The sequence below is a fragment of the Lutra lutra genome, chromosome 8 (assembly GCF_902655055.1).
Source record: "Lutra lutra chromosome 8, mLutLut1.2, whole genome shotgun sequence".
NCBI classification, from domain to species: Eukaryota; Metazoa; Chordata; class Mammalia; order Carnivora; family Mustelidae; genus Lutra; species Lutra lutra.
The window spans coordinates 52,799,393-52,809,422 of NC_062285.1; the positions used below are offsets into that span (position 1 = coordinate 52,799,393).

Genomic DNA, 10,030 nt, shown 5'->3' on the forward strand with positions numbered 1-10,030 from the left:
AACAATCTTTGTTCAAAAGAACCTCTTTCATTTTTTCCCTGTTACTTGCAAGGCTGGTGATTCTGGTCATGGCATCACAGATATTGATAGTTCTGTCATCAGTTCTGAAGTTGGTGTCCCATCTTTCAAGTCTTTACTCTCTGAGAACCTTCTTCAACAGTGATACAGGGATCCTGTTGCCTCTGCTTATTGTATCATTTCTAGTCTAGCTGAACAATGTCAAGATAAAACTTAATATTCTTTCATCTGCTAAAAGGACAAAGTTTTCCTGTACTATTGGTCTGCTTCTGATAAGATATTATGAAAGAAAAGCAAAGATTTTGTGTTTTATTGAAGTAATTTTCTGTGCTTTGTTAGGTCTTTGATAGGTTTTGCTCACAAGTCTGTAACCTTCTGGTATTTGCCTGTAAAATCTTTTATTGTCTCTGGTCAAATACACAGTTAAGTATCTTTCATAATAATCTGTGAGAGTATTTACTCAAATGTTTAAAACTTTTTGATATTTTTGACAAAATTCTGTCTGCATTCACCATTATCAAGACTTTTGGACATTCAAAATTAGATTTGTTGCTTTTAGTTTCTTCTAATTTTGAATGTCCAGAAGTCAATTGTGCCATTCTGGCAGCCCTACAAATATCTCCCACCAGTATTGCTTCATGATATTTACAAGTTTATCAGCTGCCTAGTGGGTCATCTGATGAGTCATTTCCATCAGAGGTCACCCAATTACCCCATCCCCCCACTACCATCTCCTCCAGCAACTCTCAATTTGTTTCCTATAGTTCAAAGTCACTTGTGGTTTGCCTCCCTGTCTGTTTTATGAGTCTGACTTATAATAATCAAACTCATTATTGCTTTACATATATAGAAAAATAAGATGCTCTTACATTCAATCACACAATTCCAGTAAATCAGATTATCATGTACTCTGTAAAGATGATTACATTTTGATCATGAGATTTCTTCCTTTGAAACTGAGAAAAGAGTCTGGACAAAGGGACCCACTTATGCTGTGTCCCTAGAAGGTTCTGGATTTTTGTGTGTCCATGGCATCAGTATTTACTTCGCTATTCTTATTAAATGGAAAGGGCATTATGGGGTTATTGATTTTGCCTGTGTTGCTACCATTAGACTTGTCCCTCCACTGCTCCTTTAACCAAATCTGGGATCCTTCTCATACCAATTAAAAAGAACTTGGTGAAGCTGGGAAGGTTATAATTTTGAATGTGTGCCCATTAATAACTCAATCTAAGATAGAAACGGGCTTCATTATACTTTTGCCCAAGCCTTTTTTTCCCTTGGACTGGAATAATAGACTTAGAAAAGGCAATATACACCTTATCCATAGTCATTACCACGACCTTTAAAACTTCTGTTCAATTCGAATTATCAACAAACCAAAGTTAGTAGCCTGGCAGAAGTTGTCTTAGAGACTATCAAGGGCACTTGATATCTTATTGGAGCAACAAGAAAGCTCTTGTGCCTTATCAGGAGAAAAATGCTGTTTCTATAGTAATTGATCTGGTGAAGTAACATAAGAACTAAAATTTAGGGCACCTGGGTGGCTCAGTGGGTTAGAGCCTCTACCTTTGGCTCAGGTCATGATCTCAGTGTCCTGAGATTGAGCCCTACATAGGGCTCTCTGTTCAGCAGGGATCCTGCTTCCCTCTCTCTCTCTCCCTGCCTTTCTGCCTCCTTGTGATCTCTGTTGGTCAAATGAACAAATAAAATCTTAAAAAAAAACTACAATTTATAAAGGATAATATCAACGTATTAGGTGAAGTAGGACACAAGCCTGGACTTGGAGATTATTTCAATTTTTTCAGTTGTTTACCATCAGAAATATGATCATGGTTAAGAATGATAGGACAAACTCATTTATCGCTATTAATCTTAATTATATGTGTTCCTATGTTAACCAGATGTTTACTAAAAATTGAATCTTATGCTGTAAATTGCCCAACTGTGCAGCATTATATTTGCACAGAAGACTATGTCAGATAATTTTAATTGGCATGGATTTTATAGACTAGAAGACTTGGAGAAATTAGTCACAGGACCTCCCCTTACTTGCTCCCCACAACTCTGTCACAGAGGGACTAGATGAAACCAGGGCAGGTATTGAAACTATGCTGGCCTTTATATTTTTAAATAATTGTTTATTTTCTTATTAACATATAATGTATTATTAGCCCCAGGGGTATTTTCTTTTTTTAATATAGAATGGTTTCTGTTTTGCCCTGAGGGTACATGGAAGTAAATTTCTGCTGATTTGTTCTCTATTGTTAGTGCTTAACATAGTACTTTACTCAAGGAAACTACCAAATTCATATTCATTAAGTGAATCAAGGAATAAATCATTTGAAAGCTTTGGATTGGAAGAAACAATGACAACCATTACTTAGTCTTTAACTGGAAAAAGTAAAAGTTTTATTTTATTTATTTTATTTATTTTATTTTTATAAACATATATTTTTATCACCAGGGGTACAGGTCTGTGAATCGCCAGGTTTACACACTTCACAGCACTCACCATAGCACATATCCTCCCCAATGTCCATAACGCCGCCCCTCCCAACCCCCCTCCCCCCATCAACCCTCAGTTTGTTTTGTGAGATTAAGAGTCACTTATGGTTTGTCTCCCTCCCAACCCATCTTGTTTCATTTACTCTTCTCCTACCCCCTTAACCCCCCATGTTGTATCTCCTCTCCCTCATATCAGGGAGATCATATGATAGTTGTCTTTCTCCGATTGACTTATTTCGCTAAGCATGGTACCCTCTAGTTCCATCCACGTCGTCGCAAATGGCAAGATTTCATTTCTTTTGATGGCTGCATAGTATTCCATTGTGCATATATACCACCTCTTCTTTATCCATTCATCTGTTGATGGACATCTAGGTTCCTTCCATAGTTTGGCTATTGTAGACATTGCTGCTATAAACATTCGGGTGCACGTGCCCCTTCGGATCACTACGTTTGTATCATTAGGGTAAATACCCAGCAGTGCAATTGCTGGGTCATAGGGTAGTTCTATTTTCAACATTTTGAGGAACCTCCAGGCTGTTTTCCAGAGTGGTTACAGCAGCTTGCATTCCCACCAACAGTGTAGGAGGGTTCCTCTTTCTCCGCATCCTCGCCAGCATCTGTCATTTCCTGACTTGTTAATTTTAGCCATTCTGACTGGTGTGAGGTGGTATCTCACTGTGGTTTTGATTTGTATTTCCCTGATGCCGAGTGATATGGAGCACTTTTCATGTGTCTGTTGGCCATCTGGATGTCTTCTTTGCAGAAATGTCTGTTCATGTCGACTGCCCATTTCTTAATGGATTATTTGTTCTTTGGGTGTTGAGTTTGCTAAGTTCTTTATAGATTTTGGATACTAGCCCTTTATATGATATGTCGTTTGCAAATATCTTCTCCCATTCTGTCAGTTGTCTTTTGGTTTTGTTAACTGTTTCCTTTGCTGTGCAAAAGCTTTTGCTCTTGATGAAATCCCAATAGTTCATTTTTGCCCTTGTTTCTTTTGCCTTTGGCGATGTTCCTAGGAAGATGCTGCTGTGGCTGAGGTCGAAGAGGTTGCTGCCTGTGTTCTCCTCAAGGATTTTGATGGATTCCTTTCTCACATTGAGCTCCTTCATCCATTTTGAGTCTATTTTCGTGTGTGGTATAAGGAAATGATCCAATTTCATTTTTCTGCATGTGGCTGTCCAATTTTCCCAACACCATTTATTGAAGAGGCTGTCTTTTTTCCATTAGACATTCTTTCCTGCTTTGATGAAGATTAGTTGACCATAGAGTTGAGGATCTATTTCTGGGCTCTCTATTCTGTTCCATTGATCTGTGTGTCTGTTTTTGTGCCAGTACCATGCTGTCTTGATGATGACAGCTTTGTAATAGAGCTTGAAGTCCGGAATTGTGATGCCACCGACTTTGGCTTTCTTTTTCAATATTCCTTTGGCTATTCGAGGTCTTTTCTGGTTCCATATAAATTGTAGGATTATTTGTTCCATTTCTTTGAAAAAAATGGATGGTACTTTGATAGGAATTGCATTAAATGTGTAGATTGCTTTAGGTAGCATAGACATTTTCACAATATTTATTCTTCCAATCCAGGGGCATGGAACATTTTTCCATTTCTTTGTGTCTTCCTTAATTTCTTTCATGAGTACTTTATAGTTTTCTGTGTACAGATTCTTAGCCTCTTTGGTTAGGTTTATTCCTAGGTATCTTATAGTTTTGGGTGCAATTGTAAATGGGATAGACTCCTTAATTTCTCTTTCTTCTGTCTTGTTGTTGGTGTAGAGAAATGCAACTGATTTCTGTGCATTGATTTTGTATCCTGACACTTTACTGAATTCTTGTACAAGTTCTAGCAATTTGGGAATGGAGTCTTTTGGGTTTTCCACATATAGTATCATATCATCTGCGAAGAGTGATAGTTTGACTTCTTCTTTGCTGACCTGGATGCCTTTAATTTCCTTTTGTTGTCTGATTGCTGAGGCTAGGGTTCTAGTAATATGTTGAATAGCAGTGGTGATAATGGATATCCCTGCCTTGTTCCTGACCTTAGCGGACAAGCTTTCAGTTTTTCTCCAGGGAGAATGATATTTGCAGTGGGTTTTTCATAGATGGCTTTGATAATATTGAGGTATGTGCCCTCTATCCCTACACGTTGAAGAGTTTTGATCAGGAAGGGATGCTGTACTTTGTCAAATGCTTTTTCAGCATCTATTGAGAGTATCATCTGTTTCTTGTTCTTTCTTTTATTAATGTGTTGTATCACATTGATTGATTTGCGGATGTTGAACCAACCTTGCAGCCATGTAATAAACCCCACTTGGTCGTGGTGAATAATCCTTTTAATGTACTGTTGAATCCTATTGGCTAGTATTTTGGTGAGAATTTTCACATCTGGGTTCATCAAGGATATTGGTCTGTAGTTCTCTTTTTTGATGGGATCCTTGTCTGCTTTTGGGATCAAGGTGATGCTGGCCTCATAAAATGAGTTTGGAAGTTTTCCTTCCATTTCTATTTTTTGGAACAGTTTCAGGAGAATAGGAATTAGTTCTTCTTTAAATGTTTGGTAGAATTCCCCTGGAAAGCCATCTGGCCCTGGGCTTTTGTTTGGAGATTTTTGATGATTGTTTCAATCTTCTTACTGGTTATGGGTCTGTTCAGGTTTTGTATTTCTTCCTGGTTCAGTTTTGGTAGTTTATATGCTTCTAGGAATGCATCCATTTCATCCAGATTGTGAAATTTGTTGGCGTAGAGTTGCTCATAGTACTTTCTTGTAATTGTCTGTATTTCTTTGGTGTTGGTTGTGATCTCTCCTCTTTCATTCATGATTTTATTTATTTGGGTCCTTTCTCTTTTCTTTTCGACAAGTCTGGCCAGGGGTTTATCAATCTTATTAATTCTGTCAAAGAACAGCTCCTAGTTTCATTGATTTGTTCTATTGTTTTTTTTTTTTTTTGTTTCTATTTCATTGATTTCTACTCTGATCTTTATGATTTCTCTTCTCCTGCTGGGTTTAGGGTTTCTTTCTTGTTCTTTCTCCAGCTCCTTTAGGTGTAGGGTTAGGTTGTGTACCTGAGACCTTTCTTGTTTCTTGAGAAAGGCTTGTACCGCTATATATTTTCCTCTCAGGACTGTCTTTGTTGTGTCCCACAGATTTTGAACTGTTGTTTTTTCATTATTATTTGTTTCCATGAATTTTTTCAATTCTTCTTTAATTTTCTGGTTGACCCATTCATTCTTTAGAAGGATGGTGTTTAGTCTCCATGTATTTGGGTTCTTTCCAAATTTCCTCTTGTGATTGAGCTCTAGCTTCAGAGCATTGTGGTCTGAAAATATGCAGGGAATGATCCCAGTATTTTGGTACCAGTTGAGACCTGATTTAGGACTGAGGATGTGATCTATTCTTGAGAATGTTCCATGTGCACTAGAGAAGAATGTGTATTCTGTTGCTTTGGGATGAAATGTTCTGAATATATCTGTGATGTCCATCTGGTCCAGTGTGTCATTTAAGGCCTTTATTTCCTTGTTGATCTTTTGCTTGGATGATCTGTCCATTTCAGTGAGGGGAGTGTTAAAGTCCCCTACTATTATTGTATTATTGTTGATGTGTTTCTTTGATTTTGTTATTAATTGGTTTATATAGTTGGCTGCTCCCACGTTAGGGCGTAGACATTTAAAATTGTTATATTTTCTTGTTGGACAGATCCTTTGAGTATGATATAGTGTCCTTCCTCTTCTCTTATTATAGTCTTTGGCTTAAAATCTAGTTGATCTGATATACTCCTGATATCTGCCACTCCTGCTTTCTTCTCATGTCCATTAGCATGGTAAGTTGTTTTCCACCCCCTCACTTCAAATCTGAAGGTGTCTTCAGGTTTAAAATGAGTTTCTTGTAGGCAACATATAGATGTGTTTTTTTTTTTTTTTTTTTTTTTTTTTTTTTTTATCTATTCTGATACCCTGTGTCTTTTGATTGGGGCATTTAGCCCATTAACATTCAGGGTAACTATTGAGAGATATGAATTTAGTGCCATTATATTGCCTGTAAGGTGACTGTTACTGTATATTGTCTCTGTTCCTCTCAGATCTTCTACTTTTAGGGTCTCTCTTTGTTTAGAGGACCCCTTTTAATATTTCCTGTAGAGCTGGTTTGGTGTTTGCAAATTCTTTCAGTTTTTGTTTGTCCTGGAAGCTTTTAATCTCTCCTTCTATTTTCAATGATAGCCTAGCTGGATATAGTATTCTTGTCTGCATGTTTTTCTCGTTTAGTGCTCTGAATATATCATGCCAGCTCTTTTTGGCCTGCCAGGGCTCTGTGGATAAGTCTGCTGCCAGTCTAATATTTTTACCATTGAATGTTACAGACTTCTTTTCCAGGCTGCTCCCAGGATTTTCTCTTTTTCACTAAGACTTGTAAATTTTACTATTAGGTGACGGGGTGTGGATCTATTCTTATTGATTTTGAGGGGGGTTCTCTGCACCTCCTGGATTTTGATGCTTGTTCCCTTTGCCATATTGAGGAAATTCTTTCCAATAATTCTCTCCAATATACCTTCTGCTCCCCTCTCTCTTTCTTCTTCTTCTGGAATCCCAATTATTCTAATGTTGTTTCTTGTTATGGTGTCACTTATCTCTCGAATTCTCCCCTCATGGTCCAGTAGCTGTTTGTCCCTCTTTTGCTCAGCTTCTTTATTCTCTGTCATTTGGTCTTCTATATTGCTAATTCTTTCTTCTGCCTCATTTATCCTAGCAGTGAGAGCCTCCATTTTTGTTTGCACCTCATTAATAGCTTTTTGGATTTCAACTTGGTTAGATTTTAGTTCTTTTATTTCTCCAGAAAGGGCTTTTATATCTCCCGAGAGGGTTGCTTTAATATCTTCCATGCCTTTTTCAAGCCCAGCTAGAACCTTGAGAATCGTCATTCTGAACTCCAGATCTGACATATTGCCAATGTCTGTATGATTAGGTCCCTAGCCTTTGGTACTGCCTCTTGTTCTTTTTTTTGTGGTGAATTTTCCGCCTTGTCATTTTGTCCAGATAAGAGTATATGAAGGAGCAAGTAAAATACTAAAAGGGTGGCAAAGACCCCAGGAAAATATGCTTTAACCAAATCAGAAGAGATCCCAAATCGTGAGGGGGGAGAAAGGGGATAAAAAGAGGTCCAGAAAAAAAAAAAAGAAACAATTAAAAAAAGAAAATGAATAAAGAAATAATATAAAAAAGAAAAAAAAATATATATATATTAGATAAACTAGTTAAAAAACGTTAAAAAAGAAAAGCGTAAAAGTTAAAAAAAATTGGCAGAAGAAGAGAGTAAAAATTATAAAAGAAAAAAAATTAAATTAACTGCAAGGCTAAAGAATCATGGGGAGAAATCCTTGAGTTCCATGCTTTGCTTTCTCATCCTCTGGAATTCTGCCGCTCTCCTTGGTATTGAAACTGCACTCCTTGGTAGGTGAACTTGGTCCTGGCTGGATTTCTTGTTGATCTTCTGGGGAAGGGGCCTGTTGTAGCGATTCTCAAGTGTCTTTGCCCCAGGGGGAATTGCACCACCCTTACCAGGGACCGGGCTGAGTAATCCGCTTGAGTTTGCTTTCGGGATCTTTTGTTCCCTGACACTTTCCGTAGAGTTCCGGAGGACGGGAATGAAGATGGTGGCCTCCCAGTCTCCGGCCCAGAGGAGCCCAGAGCCCAGGGCCCCACTCCTCAGTGCCCCCTCAGAGAACAGCGCCCAATTACTCACGTCACCCTTGCCTCTGGCTGCGCTCCGAGCTGACCAAGCCTGTTACCAGTTCATGGTAACCCCAAGCTGAGAGCTCACTCCTTGGCTCTGTCTCTGTAGCCAGCTTCCCCGTTCTAATACCTGTAAGATCTGTGACACACAGACACCCCTGATCCTTCTGTGACCCTGCGGGACCTGAGGCCACGCTGACCCCACGTTGGCTTCACTCCGGTTAAGACTCTGGAGCTATGTCCCTCAGCGGAATAGACTTTTAAAAGTCCTGATTTTGTGCTCCGTTGTTCCGCTGCTTGCCTGGAGCTGGCCCCTCCCCCGTGGTCTATCTTCCCATCGCTTTGGATTCACTTCTCTGCCAGTCCTACCTTTCAGAAAGTGGTTAATTTTCTGTTTCTAGAATTGCTGTTCTTCTTCTCTTCGATCTCCCATTGGATTTGTAGGTGTTTGCAATCTTTAGATAAGCTATCTAGCTGATCTCCAGCTACCTGAAGTAGTCTCAGCCTGCTACTTCTCCACCATCTTGACTCCTCCCTGAAAAAGTAAAAGTTTTAAACTATATTTTCCTCTTTTAATATTTTCTGATTTGGAGATATACTTCTGTTTAATTTGTTGTGTTTTGTTTTTTGATTTTCCTAATTTGGAGGTAAAGCTAGGATTTAAGTTTTTAAGAGCTATTAACATGCCTGTTTGTGGAAGGATCTTAAAAGATATTTGTGATGAAGATGTTACTAGAATAGGATAAATGAAAATGTACTGAATAAAATAACTTGACTATGAAATTTGGCCCATTATATTTGGTTCATTATTTTTATTTATTTATTTGGCTTCACATTCTCTTATTTCCTGGATAATATCACAATTCTTTTGATTGAGTTATTGAAGGCTTGTTTGACTTGCTTGTTCCTCAGCATATAAATGAAAGGGTTCAGAAACGGAGCGATAGAGGTAGTGAGCACCGTCACACCCTTATTAATTGCCCCTGATTCCTTTGCCAAAGGTTTGATATAGATGAAGATGCAGCTGCCATAAGTGATAGAAACCACAGTCATGTGGGAAGAACAGGTAGAAAAGGCTTTTTTCTTTTGCTAGTCAGAAGGGAATCCTAAAATTGTCTTGATGATATAAATGTAAGACAGAACTACACATGTAAGTGTCATAAGGAGAGTCAGCACGGCACAGATTATAACAGTCTGTTCCATGAACCAAGTATTTGAACAAGAGATTTTCAGGAGGGGACTGTGCATCACAGATAAAATGATCAATGGTATTAGAATCACAGAATTCTAGATTTAGGACTAAGCTAAGTGGGGGGATTATAATAAACAGACCAGCTACCCAAGAACAAAACACATCTTCTGCAGACAATACTACTCATGATGGTCACATAATGCAAGGGTTTGCAGATGGCCACATAGCGGTCATAGGACATGGCAGCCAACAGAAAAAAAATTCAGTTACACCAAAGAAGTCAGTAAAAAATACCTGACTGGCACAGGCATTGTAAGTAATGACCCTATCACCTGTTGCTATGTTATACAAATACCTGGGAATACAAGCAGATGTGAATGAGATCTCTAAGAAAGAGAAATTTTGTAGGAAATAGTACATGGCAGTTTTAAGGTGGGAATCCAGTAAGATGAGGGAGATGATTGTCAAGTTCCCAATTATACTCAATATATAAGTGAGGAAGAGAAAGATAAAAATTAAAACCTGCAGTGGAGGGTCATCTGTCAGTCCCAGCAGAATGAATGTTGTTACTGTACCATTTCTCAT

At 38.3% G+C, this 10,030-nt stretch overlaps 1 pseudogene; it reads right to left on the minus strand.

The window, feature by feature from the left end:
* Positions 1–9,093: 9,093 nt before the first annotated feature.
* Positions 9,094–10,030, minus strand: LOC125107676 (olfactory receptor 6C2-like; annotated as a pseudogene).